Source organism: Mya arenaria, chromosome 9 (assembly GCF_026914265.1).
Source record: "Mya arenaria isolate MELC-2E11 chromosome 9, ASM2691426v1".
In the NCBI taxonomy this organism is placed as follows: Eukaryota; Metazoa; Mollusca; class Bivalvia; order Myida; family Myidae; genus Mya; species Mya arenaria.
In genome coordinates this window covers 30808191-30821950 of record NC_069130.1, presented here as the reverse complement: position 1 = coordinate 30821950, position 13760 = coordinate 30808191, and the positions used below count along the sequence as shown (strand labels likewise).

The following is a 13760-nucleotide window of genomic DNA, read 5'->3' as shown; positions in this document are numbered from 1 at the left end:
GTTATTTTTAACCAAGTTTTCCTAAGGAAAAGTGGAAAACATTGTTAATAGATTTGGATATGCCATTGGGCAGGCAGGTGGCTGTGACCATTGGCGCTTGTGTCTAGGCTTTAACTTAGCCATGCATAGGGTATTTTGAAAAAAAACTTTTCAAAAAGGTTTAAAAAAAACTGGAAAACTGTGGTTTTGAGTTCTCTCATTTATGAAATAGTTTAAAGAAATACATTTGCTTGATCTCAAATAGCATTTGTTTGATCTCACAACTAATATTTGTATAGAATTATCTTTTAGTGTTATCATTCTTTCACTGGATGTTATCCTTGTACTGTTTACAATGTCATTGTTTAGTTAATAAGTGAATAAAATGTGAGCAAAAGTGAGTTAAATGACTATATATATTTGTTCGCTCTTCGCTCGCTCCTCTTTTTTGCTAAATGCAAAACAAATATTTTTATTATTATTTCGCTCACTCGCCCCATTATTTTTTGGAAAAAATCCGATGAACAAGTTATCAATTTGGTGTGGCCTTATTAAGCTTAAAGGCTGAATATCTCCAGCAAGTATGCCTGTGTAACATTAAAAAATGACCCCAGGAATCATTTCTCAAGGTTGAGAATTGACCCTGCCAACAATTCAAGTTTTGATAAAAAAAATCGTTGAAAAGTGCTTAGTCACATTTTGATCACAAATGGGGCTTTTTTTTAACAGGTGGAAAAAAAGTATCTGTACACATAGAGGCCCCTAAATTTCAAGCAATTCAATAAAAGCTATGACAACAACATCATTATACAACGTTAAGCATGTGCGGATCCAGATTACAATGCCGGGGGGTCAAACTCATCCTGAAATATTGACAACCAAAAGTGTTTCTTGCTCAATTATTTATGAATGAGAGATATAATACAATATAATGTTTTACAGCGAATGTATGGTCTCGAATGCATCCTATAAGGGAACCTTCTATGTCGAAAAGGGTCCGTTTTAAATTTAAGAGTGGGGTGGAGGAGGGGCATGAACATATTTAAAGAAGGGCTTGTCAAATTTCAGGGGGCCGACCTCTAACCTCTATCCTTTACGGCATATGGTGAAGTTTCTGTACATTTCCATGCGTAAGAGAGGAGTAATATAATGTTCCTCACTTAACGAGGGGGATATAATTTGCCCTCCAGACCATGCGTCAGTGCATACTACCTTAATTATCAAATCTGTGTCCTTCAAAACTACAAAAGTATAACATCTAGAACCATGGTACTTTCATTTTTATGCCCCCTTTCGAAGAAGAGGGGTATATTGATTTGCACATGTCCGTCAGTCCGTAGACCAAAGCTTGTCCGAGTGATAACTCGACCATTCCTGGAGGTATGGTATATGACCATTAGATGACCCCTATTGATTTTGGGGTCATAGGGCCAAAGGTCAAGGTCACAGTGACCTTGAATGATAAAAGGTTGTTCGAGTGATGACTCGACAATGCCTGCACCCATGGCCCTCAATTTGTTAGACCTTTAGAGAGCGGTATTTCAGAAACGCGACTAGTCGCCTGACACGACATATTGAACATGAATATATTAATACACACCACCTGCGTAGGAACAGAACTACTTACGTGGATGTGGGGTGTCAATTACTTGCTTATGTGTGTATTTGACGTGTTATTGCATTTTTCATGACAAAACATTGCGTGGTACTCTTAGAATAGTTGTATTTGCAATTTGATGAGTTTTATTAAACAAAATAATGAAAACAAAGCATTTACATACGAAGTCTTTTAACCCTATAACCAATAGTAAGCTACGCCACATGTTTGCACCCCGTGTGACGTCACACATATCCCGGCATTCAAGACTGACCCCGACTAACCCGGCGAAGAACATATTTTATGAAGGGTGCAGGACGAAGTGAACCATTTCACAAGTGAACCAGTTCCTAAGTGTACCATTTCAGGACCAAGTGAACCACATATGTATTATATAGTGGCTATTGTGTGATGGCACACTGCCTGAAAGGTGATAATAACTAGTAATTATCGCCATTTGAATGCATTACTTCACACATTTGCCACACTGTTAAAGATGTTTGTTTAGCTGTTAGAAATTGAAAAGGCATGAAACTTAAGACTTTTACGTTTCATGACATTTAAAATAGTAGCTTTTTTCACTTCATGAAAATAACATAAATACAATAGATGCATAAATATTATGATATTTATTACAAATCAATAAATTAACAACACATGTTACAGTACAAATTATTGATATAATTGAAACTATCCAAAATAAACCTTTTAAAGATATGACGAATAAGCAATTATATCAAATATACATGTATATGGTATTGTTCATAAGTCCATTGTGGATAATAAAGTCAAACAATTCAAAATAAATGTATTGCATAATCTTGTAGCAACAAATTTAAATTTATTTACATGGAAGTTGACGGATTGCCCTTAATGTATTTATTGTAATGAAGTAGAAGGCTACGAACACTTTTTTTTATAAATGTCCATTTTTGACAACTTTCTGGAATGCTATACATGAGATTTTTTAAAGATGTGGAATACAGAAAGAAGTTAAGGATATATAGTAATAGGTTATAAAATTGACCAAAAAGAGTATAATATTGTAAACATTGTTTTTAGTCAGATTGCCTATTGCATTTATAAGACATACTTTATTTGTGAAAGGAGATCCAAACCGATAAATATTATGTACCATTTATATAATGATTTGAAAGTTCTTCAAACTCACTTGAACAATAAAAGCAATTCAAAACGTTTTTTGAACACTTTTGTTAATGAAATCACAATATACGATTAAGGCATTATCAAAATGTTTACTATTCACCTCATTTGTTAAATGATACTGTTCCACTTCTATATATATATATATATTTATTTATATATATTGTATGTAATGTTTGTTTTATATAAAAAAAAATAGACGTGTTGTCATGAACTAGCAGTTCCAAATAGAAAAAAAATAATTGATATAATAAAAGTCATATGTCACTATGTTTGTTCACAGCTTCTGTAAGTGAGCTGTTTACAAACTGATAAGGCCAATTAAAATTTGAGTACAATTATCCATTAATTACACTTAAGACTTATTTGTTTTTGGGACATGATTGAGGTGTAAATAACAAACATAGAGATGTTTTTGAACATATATTGAATAAAATTCAACAAAGTAGGATGTATTGATAATATATATTCATTATAAGGATTAAAAAACAGGTATTTTGTTGTTCATTTTTCTTTTCTTTTTTCAAAACATTTTTATATCAAAATACAAAATTCTAATAATTAAACACTTTGATATGATTAACAATATATTCTAATTACCTATAAATTGAATCATTTATAACCAGGAAAATAAAATCTGAAACATAATATACCATTAAGACAATATTCCCTATATAACATATAGATGGTTCACTACGTCTCACCAAGTGGTTCACTTAGTCCTGGTTCACTTGGGAAGTGGTTCACTTAGTCCTACATTCTTTTATGAATGAAAGCTATTCATAAAAAAATCATACGCGGTTAAAGAGTACATGTCATGTAATATTTAGTTAAATAGCTTATCTGTTTCAAATGATTGTTTTTCAGCGGCAATCAAACTATTGTATTTGTTTGTGTTTGTTTTTCGGATTAAAACTATCACAGTGTGTCAACGTTGTTCTGTACTATTGGGTGTAGTTTTTAAAGTCATACAATATGGCGGCGATTATGCGGCAATGAAATTGAATGTTACTTCGAACCCGTTCCTCTACAAAAAAAACGACCTGCATTAAGTGTTACTGCTTTAACATTCGTCGAAGCAAAAATGACATCAATGTATGAGCCAAAAATGTTAAATTTAGATCGAGACAATCCAGAAATGAGCTGCCAGGAAGTGATCGATTTTTGGACACCGAAGGTACGTCTAGCGCTCTTAGTCCAAATATTTGTGCGTTGACGGACATTTTACGATTTAAAAAAAAATGATATGGCAAATCCTTCACCGTAACGTTTTCATGCTACTTTCAAGTCAGAGTTGATTATTCACTAAAATTATTTTGCATTTTTTATTGTTGTTTAATCTGAAACGTATCAACCATCAAAAAAGAACAATGTGCTTCAATATTCTAAAAAAAATAGGCGTGTTACAGTACACTCCATGTGCAACTACCACATTCCTCGGTCACTCCGAGGGTTTTTAATTTATCGCAAACAGCCGAGTAGTTGTCCACTTTCATCGCTAAAATCCGCCGAGTTTCTCTTATTCCGCCGAGTTTCTCTTTTTCCGCCGAGTTGCTCTTTTTCAGACGAGGGTTTTATTGCCAGTATGGCCGGTGATTGTGTCGTGTTGTTTTATTGGCCTCAAAGCGGACTTCTGAGTTGTATGGTTTGCAACTACCTTGCTACTATTGAAAATAAATAATGACATATGCAATTAATAGCTATTCTGTTTATCAAAATCATTTTTTCTCGTGAAGAAAGAAAGAAGACATATTCAATAAAACAATCTACATCTGCACGAAGATATTGTCGTAATCTATTTCCTTCTCTAAATGAATAAAATTCAGCTTTTACTTGAACTACTTTATGAAAGTTACGGTGTTAGTATGAATATTGTGTTTATAATATATTGAAACTATTACTTCTTAGTTAGTTATTTGAAATTATTAGTTTAAAACTCAATCTAGTATTTTTATCAATGTGGAAGTCACGTGATACCCAAATTTCGTAGTGACTTATTGTGCACTGAATTTAGACTACTTTTGGTTATCTGGCATGTTTGTTATTGCGAAAAATGCATTTTTTTTTTATCTAACTGGAGGTTTTAATGTAAAAAAGTTAAAAGAAATTAATTGAATATACATAGCAAACAAAATGTTTACATTACTTTAGTAACTGGGACTAAAGTCAAATGAGTAAGATATTGGTCAAAAATTGACATCAACATATATTGCAAATTTTGCTCCGTCAAAGGATTACAAGTCGTCAAAGGATTACAAGTCGTATTATGTGCAAGTAAGTCTGAAAAACATTAATACAACACAATACAGAACAGTATTTAAATTAATTACACAAAATCAGCTACATGTTCAGTAGGACATTCTTATTGGTTTCCTTAGGGTTTCGTGGTGTTTTCACTCCCGAGTTACGCGACGATTGTAATTATACAGTCCACGGTTAAGCCTCAGTGGGTGAACGAGTGAAAACAACAAGGAAAGCCTATTTAGATAAATTGGATGTCATGTCAGCAATAACGAAAATCCATGGTGGAAAACAGAAAGTGGTAGTTCCACGTGGAGTGTACTGTATATGGGAATTTTTTGATCCCTTACGTCTTATCGGGTTTGTGCAAAACAGGGTGGGGGTTGAAAGGTATTGAAATTGTAGTTAGATAATTATAATATGTTTGAAATAGATATTAAATGTTTATATTTGTATTTTAGTTTTTACCATGTGCAAGTGCAAAGATTTTTTCACAAAACAAGCATTTAATGCATTTAACCACAACTCGACCATCAAGGTAAACTTCGAGATAGACCAGTCACCTTGTATATATAATCGTAACAAATCGGCCATGGCCAAAAGGCTCCGATTGTTGTAAATCTATGCAGCCGTGCTCTTCATATATAACAGTTTATATCATTATGTTTTGAAATGAAGATTAACACTCATCAAACTCATAATAATTTGTCGGATTTTATTTTTTGTGTACATAACTCATATTTAATATCATTATCTGATAATATTTCTTGTTTTAATGACATTTTATCGTTGAAAGATGCTAAAACCCAGAATCCTGATAGAATTAACTACCCATTTTTGGTACAAAAAAAATGTAGTAAAGGATATGTCATTTCGAAATTTGTAAAATGATCAGTCAAGTTACTATTATTTGGACTAGTGCTTCAAGTGTTTGATTTATTGTCTTTGTAATGCATAATGCACCAGTCAATTGTAAAGCCAAGCTGGGAACTGCCTAAAAATCAGTTACGGTGCGGTTAGCTCAGTTTGATATATCTCCATGCAAGTGTTCACATGGTCGTGGGTTCAAGCACCATACCAGTAGCACCTTTTCTTACAGGTTGACTTTAGAACCCATCATCCCGGGGTTGACAATTATGATTTTTTTTATTAAATATTACAGCCATGTTCTTTTGTAAACTTTCAGATTGAAAAGTGCATAGCTACAAGGCTAGTATTGTTAACATCAACTGGAACAAAGCTTAAATGGCTCCCTGACCTGACTTAAAAATAGGATGGCAATACATCAAACAAGAAGACTTTAAGTATTGAGATGGACCAAGTGAAACCTGAGCCTACCAAAGCTGACAGATTGCGCTAGAAACACGTAAGTGCAGGTATTTGCTGAGAGATTGTAATTATTTTTGAAATTTCTCATTCGTTTAGGAAATTCAGTTGAAACAGAGTAGGCAAAAAAAAAAATGAACAAAGGTATATACACATTTTGAATTCTAACTCATTTGAGAACTTTACTGGCCAGCACAGAACGGTAAAATGCTAGTCTACCAATATAAATGTGCCTGGTTCAATAAAGCTGATGAATGTACTAGTTGTGAAGCCTGAATGTGAATCCTAAGGTCCATACTTGGCTGATAATGCATATCGCTTTAAATGTTCTGACAGTTCAAGCTGCACTCTCACAGATTGACTGTTTCAACAACTTTCTTTTTATTTCTTGGTCTTGGAATGAATTATTTTTATGCGAATTTCTGAACACTGGTCATACCAGACAACTGGAAAAAGTGGATTGCTGTTTTCATATATTAATTTGAAGTAAAAAAAGACAACTGAAAAATTGGATCACTGTTTTCTTATTTTAATATGGTCAAAAGATGATGTTTTATGATAAAAATCTCATTATCAGTATAAGTAATGCTTTTAACCATGAAAAAAGTTGTCAAAACTTTTAATCTGTGAGAGTGCAGCACAGATTATAAGTAAAGCGTTAGTAATGCTTTTTACCATAAAACCATTAGTTACGAATGTAAATATATATAAAAAACATGATCTTATCTTTTGTCAGCAGTCTTATATCATCAGTTTTCATACTGCTTTTCATTAGCTTATTCCAAGCTTAAAAGTAAAAGAAGTTGTCAAAACCTTCAATCTGTGACTGAGAGTGCAGCAACTTATTTTTGTCTTGGAACAAGCCAATACATATGGCAGATTTCACGTTTTGGTGACCAAAAAGTTCCCGGCGAATATTGATTTTTAAAATTTATTGCAGATTTGTGATTTCAACATAATCTTTTACAGCAATTTCTTATCTATCATATTTTAGAACATTTGCAATGATTTATTCATGCATTTTTATAAAAAAAAGAATTTTGTATCACCATACCATTTGTGCTAGTGTTACAATATTGCCGGTAAAAACTTGTTTTTTTTTAATATTTTGATCCAAAGAAGTATTTTGTCTTGCACTAAATGGTTCATTTATCTATAAAACAGATTGTACAGACAAAAAATAAAGATTGTTTCGTTTTTCTCAAATAAATTTATTGAAACAAACCCTAATTGGACAACAAGACAGAAAATGCTTTCTGCAAACATAGGTTTTCTTTTTATATCAGATCAGATAAGCTATAAACATAAATGTTTTGTTGTGGTAATATAAATGTCTCTAGTATGGTGCAATTATCATTACCTTTGATATTAAACATATATATTATAAATTGCTAATTGCAGTATGTGCTAGTGTTACCACAAAACAGAATGAGTAACATTAGCAGTATGTCACATTAGCAGTTGGACAGAATGTTTCACAACAAATTAAAATACAGACCTACCACAGACTGTTTGAGCTTGATACAGTATAAAACAAACTATATAAATGATTGATAAACACGGTCAATTGATAATCACAAAAATTCTTAATTCTGTCCAATAAATAACGATATCAAACACAAAAGCGGTATGAATTCAATATAAACTACGTACCTAATGAATGAATACTTACAAACGATAGTTTACAGACGACATTGTTATGTTCGAATAATTGACTCTGGGAAAGTAATCAAATTTCAACGATTTTCTTGCTTTATTAAGCGCTTGTCTTAATGCTAGTGTGACATAATGTTAACGTTACATCGAAGGACAGAATGAGACAAACTTGGATTAAGTTTTTATCAACGGTATTCACCACTATTTTTATCATTTCAATGTCAACTGTGAACCAGTCCAATATAAAAGTAATCGCTACCCGGATGTTAACCCTCAGTCGGTGTAAATTATTCACGAATAGAAAAGGTGCTATCGTCATGCTAAAATGGGACAGAATCGATTTTGAGTAACATTAACACATTTTTAGACCTAAAAAACTTTATGATCGGGAATGACCAATTTCTTGTTACATGCAATACTGTTTTTATCCGACACGTAGTCTTTGTTTTCAGTGATTTAATAAAGGTGTGTTTAGGCTTAAAACAGTTAGCAGTGGATCATGTCTGCTAATGTTACACAACAATTCGAGGACAGATTACCGTAACGTTATCACCATGCGCAATTACCGAAAATTTAAGTATATTACGAACGAAATGCAATCATTTTAGATATATTATTGTTTTAATTAACATTTCTTGCAAACATTATTCAACAGACAAGAATAAAATACTTACCAGATGTTACTGAAAAGCATCCTCAAAAAAGTGGTATATTGGTACCGGGAAGATTTTCTGTCTTTTTTGTCCTAAATATCAGCATATTTTTACATTTTTTTACCTTATTTAACACAATATTTTCATAATTTTAATACAAATCACTTCTATTAGGTGTTCTTATTGGGTTGGGAAAGGCAATTGCTGTATATATGACGTTGACATGCAATAACAATAAATGAAAGCAAATGGGCCAAATAATTGCCTTTTTTGTGAAATCTGCCATATGCGAAAATGCATGTAAACCATTAATATAAGATTGTTGACAATAAATTAGTCAGATTTTTTTTATATTTAAGTTCCAAATGTTTTATGCATTTTTCTTAAACCGTTAGTAACGCTTAAGTTAAAAACCTTAGTTTTCGACCTGAAATGTTTCGAAAGACTGGAATGTAATATTCTGTCAGCATTCTTATATCACTCAGGTTTGCAGATATTTACGGAAATTGGTCATTCCAAGGCAAAAAATACAAAAGTTGTAAAAATGGTAAATCTGTGAGAGTGCAGCTTTAAAGGGGCTGTACACCGTATGATAAAATAGCGGAAAAAAGCGAAAATTGTCGAAAACCGACATAAACTTGATTTTGATATTTTGGTATACAGTGCATTGAAATTTACTAATGGAAGTACCACATAGTTTACAATTAATTTCTTTTTTGCAGTTTTTTTCTTATTTTTTTTTCCATTAAAAATATTAGTAGTATGTCTAGCTAGTAGAATTCATTCCTTCTGCGTGATTGGCTAGTCGATGTTATCATGTGGTATTACCAAGTTAGGTATATAGCTTAAATATTCCAACCGCGAAGAGTAAACCTTCGTAGCACAGTGGATACAACACTGGAATGCAATTTCGGCGACCCCAGTTCGAACCCGGCCTCTGACTCAATTTTTTTTATATATTTTTTTTAAAATTATTATATCAAGGAGTAAAACGTTTTATTAAATAATTGTGAGATTGGTTACAGAAAAAACAAACTTGTTTTGGTGCCAACCAGGTGTACAGTCCCTTTAAATGACTAAGTGTGATTTGGCTCAGTTCTCACCTAATATTTTATAGTGTTGTGGCACCTAAATGATTTGTTTTTAAGAACATTACACAGTGTGTGTATACCACGTGATAAATTGCGTCGGAAGGCAATATTTTGATTTGAAAAAAGACTTTAAACAAAGATAACTTCACTATTTCTTCACCATTTTAAATGAAACAAAGCGTAGACTACGGCGCTTACGGACCCCAACCTTCGGTCTTTACCAGAGTTTGATTGCGAGTTTAGTTTCTTTAAACACTTCGACAAACTTTTTCACAATCCAGCCGTCTGACGGAGCACTGTCAAAACATTATTTTGGAAACAGGTTTGTCGAAGTGTTTGATGAAACTAATGACCTCATCAAATTTCGGAAATAAAAAAAATGCGGGGCTCTTTAAGCGGCATAGACTGCCCTTTGTTTCATTTAAAATGGTGTTGTAAAAGAAAAGTTATCTTTGATTTAAGTCTTCATTTTAAGCAAAATGTTGCCTTCCGACGTAGCATATATGACGTAATTTATCACGTGGTATACACACACTGTTACATGTGCATATGTATAAATTTGTTCTTAAATTTGTAATTTAGATTGGAAGATTCATTTTCTGGAAAGTAGAAAAGGACTGTTACATACTGTTATCACAGCCATGACAGAAACCATATTGAGGAGCTTGTCTGCCTGTAGGAAGAAATGCGCTACTGGTTGGAGCAGCACTATTCCCTGGCCATACACCAGCACTTTGTTTGTCATAGAGAGCATTTCTGAGCAGTTATGGAGACCACTAACTATGCAGGTATGTCATAATCAAAATCTTGGTTTTTATTAAAAAAAATGATAAATTGATCCTCTGTTGAGAAGAAATTTATTTCAAGATTGAAGGCACACACAATAGATTTATGCCCAAAAAAATATTTCTAATTTTAATGCATTATCATGTCTAATTAATTTGACTTAAATAATCAAAGCAAAAAAAATGCAATTGATTAAGCTGCAGATATATAAATGCAAGCATTATTTAGGTGCTTTTTGACTGGGGAAATTGTTGCCACTTGTCTATTAATTAAAGAACACATTTACAATTAATTCAATAATGTTTAATCCGTACACAAATCATATGCCTTTTTAGCTCGACTATTCGAAGAATAAGGAGAGCTATCCTACTCACCCGAGGGTCGGCGTCGGTGTCGGCGTCGGCGTAACCACTTATGTTAAAGTTTGCGTACCACCTCAAATATCTTCAAAGTCCATTGACATATGGCTTTGAAACTTTGCACACTTGTTCACCATTATGCCCCCACCCTATACACAGGAGGAGGTAACTCTATCAAGCATTTTGACAAAATTATACCCCTTTTTCAACTTAGAATTTATGTAAAAGTTTGCGAACCACCTCAAATACTTTCAAAGTCCATTGACATCTGGCTTTGAAACTGTGCACGCTTGTTCACCATTATGCCCCCAGCCTGTACACAGGAGGAGGTACTTTATTAAGCATTTTGACAAAATTATGCCCCTTTTTCAACTTACAATTTATGTTAAAGTTTGCGTACCACCTCAAATATTTTCAAAGTCCATTGACATCTGGCTTTGAAACTGTGCATACTTGTTCACCATCATACCCCCAACCTGTACACAGGAGGAGGTAACTCTATCAAGCATTTTGACAAAATTATGCCCCTTTTTCAACTTAGAATTTACGTTAAAGTTTGCGTACCACCTCTAATATTTTCCATTCAATTTATGTAAATATCTCAGCACATCATGGTTTGTATTGAAATCTAATCTAACAGTGATCCATGCATATTTCGCCAAAACTTTTCAATTCATACACCGAAAGGCGGTGGAATAGTCGAGCGCGCTGTCTCTGTGACAGCTCTTGTTTGTTTTATCCATCAATGTCAAAGAGTTCAGCATGATCATGCATTAAATTGAATAAAATGCATTAAGTTATATAAACCCTTTAAAACAAAGACATTTCCTAAATCCAATAAAAATAATTGAATATTGATGCAGAGTTCAGTTAGAATATAATATCTTTTTTGCAGGTGTCACAGTGAAATTTGCACCAGTTTGTTTTCTGTGGAGACAAAGAGATAGTGTCCAGCAATGAAAACCCAACTCAAGATCTAACCTTGTTATGCCAATTTAAAATAACTGTGTGGGAAAATGGGAAGAACCTGCAGTCAGGAATGCACGTAAATCATCAAAAGAACAGTGTGAAATTAATCATGAATAACTTGACATTTATTTTGTTTGACATATTTATTCATGGTGCAGTGAAAACATGCTTATTTTCTCATGGTTATTTTAATTTAGAATTGATAGGAGGGAATATCACTATGTAGTTTCGGGTTCATCATCAGACCAAAACCCTTGTACATGCCCAAATTAGTATTCAAAATTATCAAAATGGTACTTGTTGTATGCAATGTAAGTTAATTAAAATAATAAACAAAAATATTAAATCAATTTCAATTTATTAGGCCCCCTTCAAAAAAGAGGAGTATATTGCTTTGCACATATGTCTGCCAGTAGACCAAAGCTTTTCCAGGTGGTAACTCCACAACTCATAGACCTATTGTCAAACTTGACATGAAAGTTGGGCTTAACCTGTAGATGACCCTGTTTGATTTTAGGGTTAATTGGGTCAAAGGTCACAGTGACCTTGAACAGGAAGGTGTTACAGCATGTCTGACTGATAAGTAGACAATGCCTGCACCTATGGCCCTCAAACTCAACATGGAGGCTAACCCTTACCATAATACGACCCCTATTGATTTAAGGGGTCATTGGGTCAAAATTCAAGGTCACAGTGACCATGAATGCTTAAAGGTTGTGCTAATAATGACTGGACAAAGCCTGCACCCATCGCCCTTCAACAATTTTGAGGTTGGGCCTGACCAGTAGGTAAACCCTAATGATTTGTCACAGAGACATTGAACGCAAAAAGCTTGCCTGTGTGACAACTCGGTAAAGCCTGCACCCATGGCCTTCAAACTTGAAATTTAGGTTGTGGTGACCAGCAGATGAACCCTTTGGATTTTGAGGTCAAGGTCACAACTCCAATATTGGTCATTAAAACTATGTCATTTACTTATACCCTTCTGCTAAGAGGATACATGTTTATAAGCAAATATCAGCCATCATTTGAATATGATTGAAAACTGTACCAACTACCCTCATACTTTGAATGGTCAAAATTTAAAAACTGCCTCAAAGTCAATGAAAAACCAGCTGTCAGTTCGGTCCATGCATATTTTATTCAATTGTCCAGATATTAGTTTTTTTTGTATGACGCCACAGCACCATGCATATATATTTTCACTTTTATATCAAAGAAAGTAACCAAAAAGAGCACAAATTTTGTAGATATGTGGAATCTGTTGATAGGAGTTGTGGAGGCATTTTTAGGCTTGAACGAGAATCATTTTAACGTTATATTTTTATTATGTCCTCTGAATCTTGGGTATAGTTTGTATTGTATTTGCATTTTAAAGTCATTGGCTTCAACAAACCCTAATGAAGTGAAGGCATGTAATTGCTTACTGAAGCGACGTCAAATTATTTGAAATAGCATATATTTAAGCATTTCTAACATAATGAATGTGCATTTAACTGATTTAAAGCGGTTAACATTTAGGAAACTTGAATTAAGATTTTTGAAGGCCATTAGATACATGATTAAGTAGAGCCAATATATTTGTGCTTATTATTATCTACCTTAAAGGATGTTCATCATTTATATAAAATCATTTGCTCACGTTTCATTTGAAAGAACGTAGCGGCAGTGTTTACTTGCTTCAGTAACATCACCGACAGTCTTGCAGCGCTTTCAGCGCTTTGATTGTGGTTGGACCTGACCTGTAGATGACCCCATTCGATTTAAGGGATCATCGGGTCAAAGGTTAAGGTCACAGTGACCTTGAACGCAAAACGCTTGTCTGTGTGATAACCTGACATTAAGGTTTTGGGTGACCAGTTGATGACCCCTATGGATTTTGTGGTCATTAGGTAATGACCCATATTCATCATTAAAATTTCGTCATATTTACTTATTC

General features: G+C 33.4%; 1 long non-coding RNA gene across 1 annotated transcript; it reads left to right on the top strand.

Moving 5' to 3' along the window:
* Nucleotides 1–3631: 3631 nt before the first annotated feature.
* On the top strand, nt 3632–12167 carry LOC128203722 (uncharacterized). Its single transcript, XR_008256022.1, has 4 exons — nt 3632–3917; nt 6168–6347; nt 10290–10495; nt 11748–12167. It is a non-coding gene; the product is annotated as an uncharacterized LOC128203722 (long non-coding RNA).
* The last annotated feature ends 1593 nt before the right edge of the window (nt 12168–13760 follow it).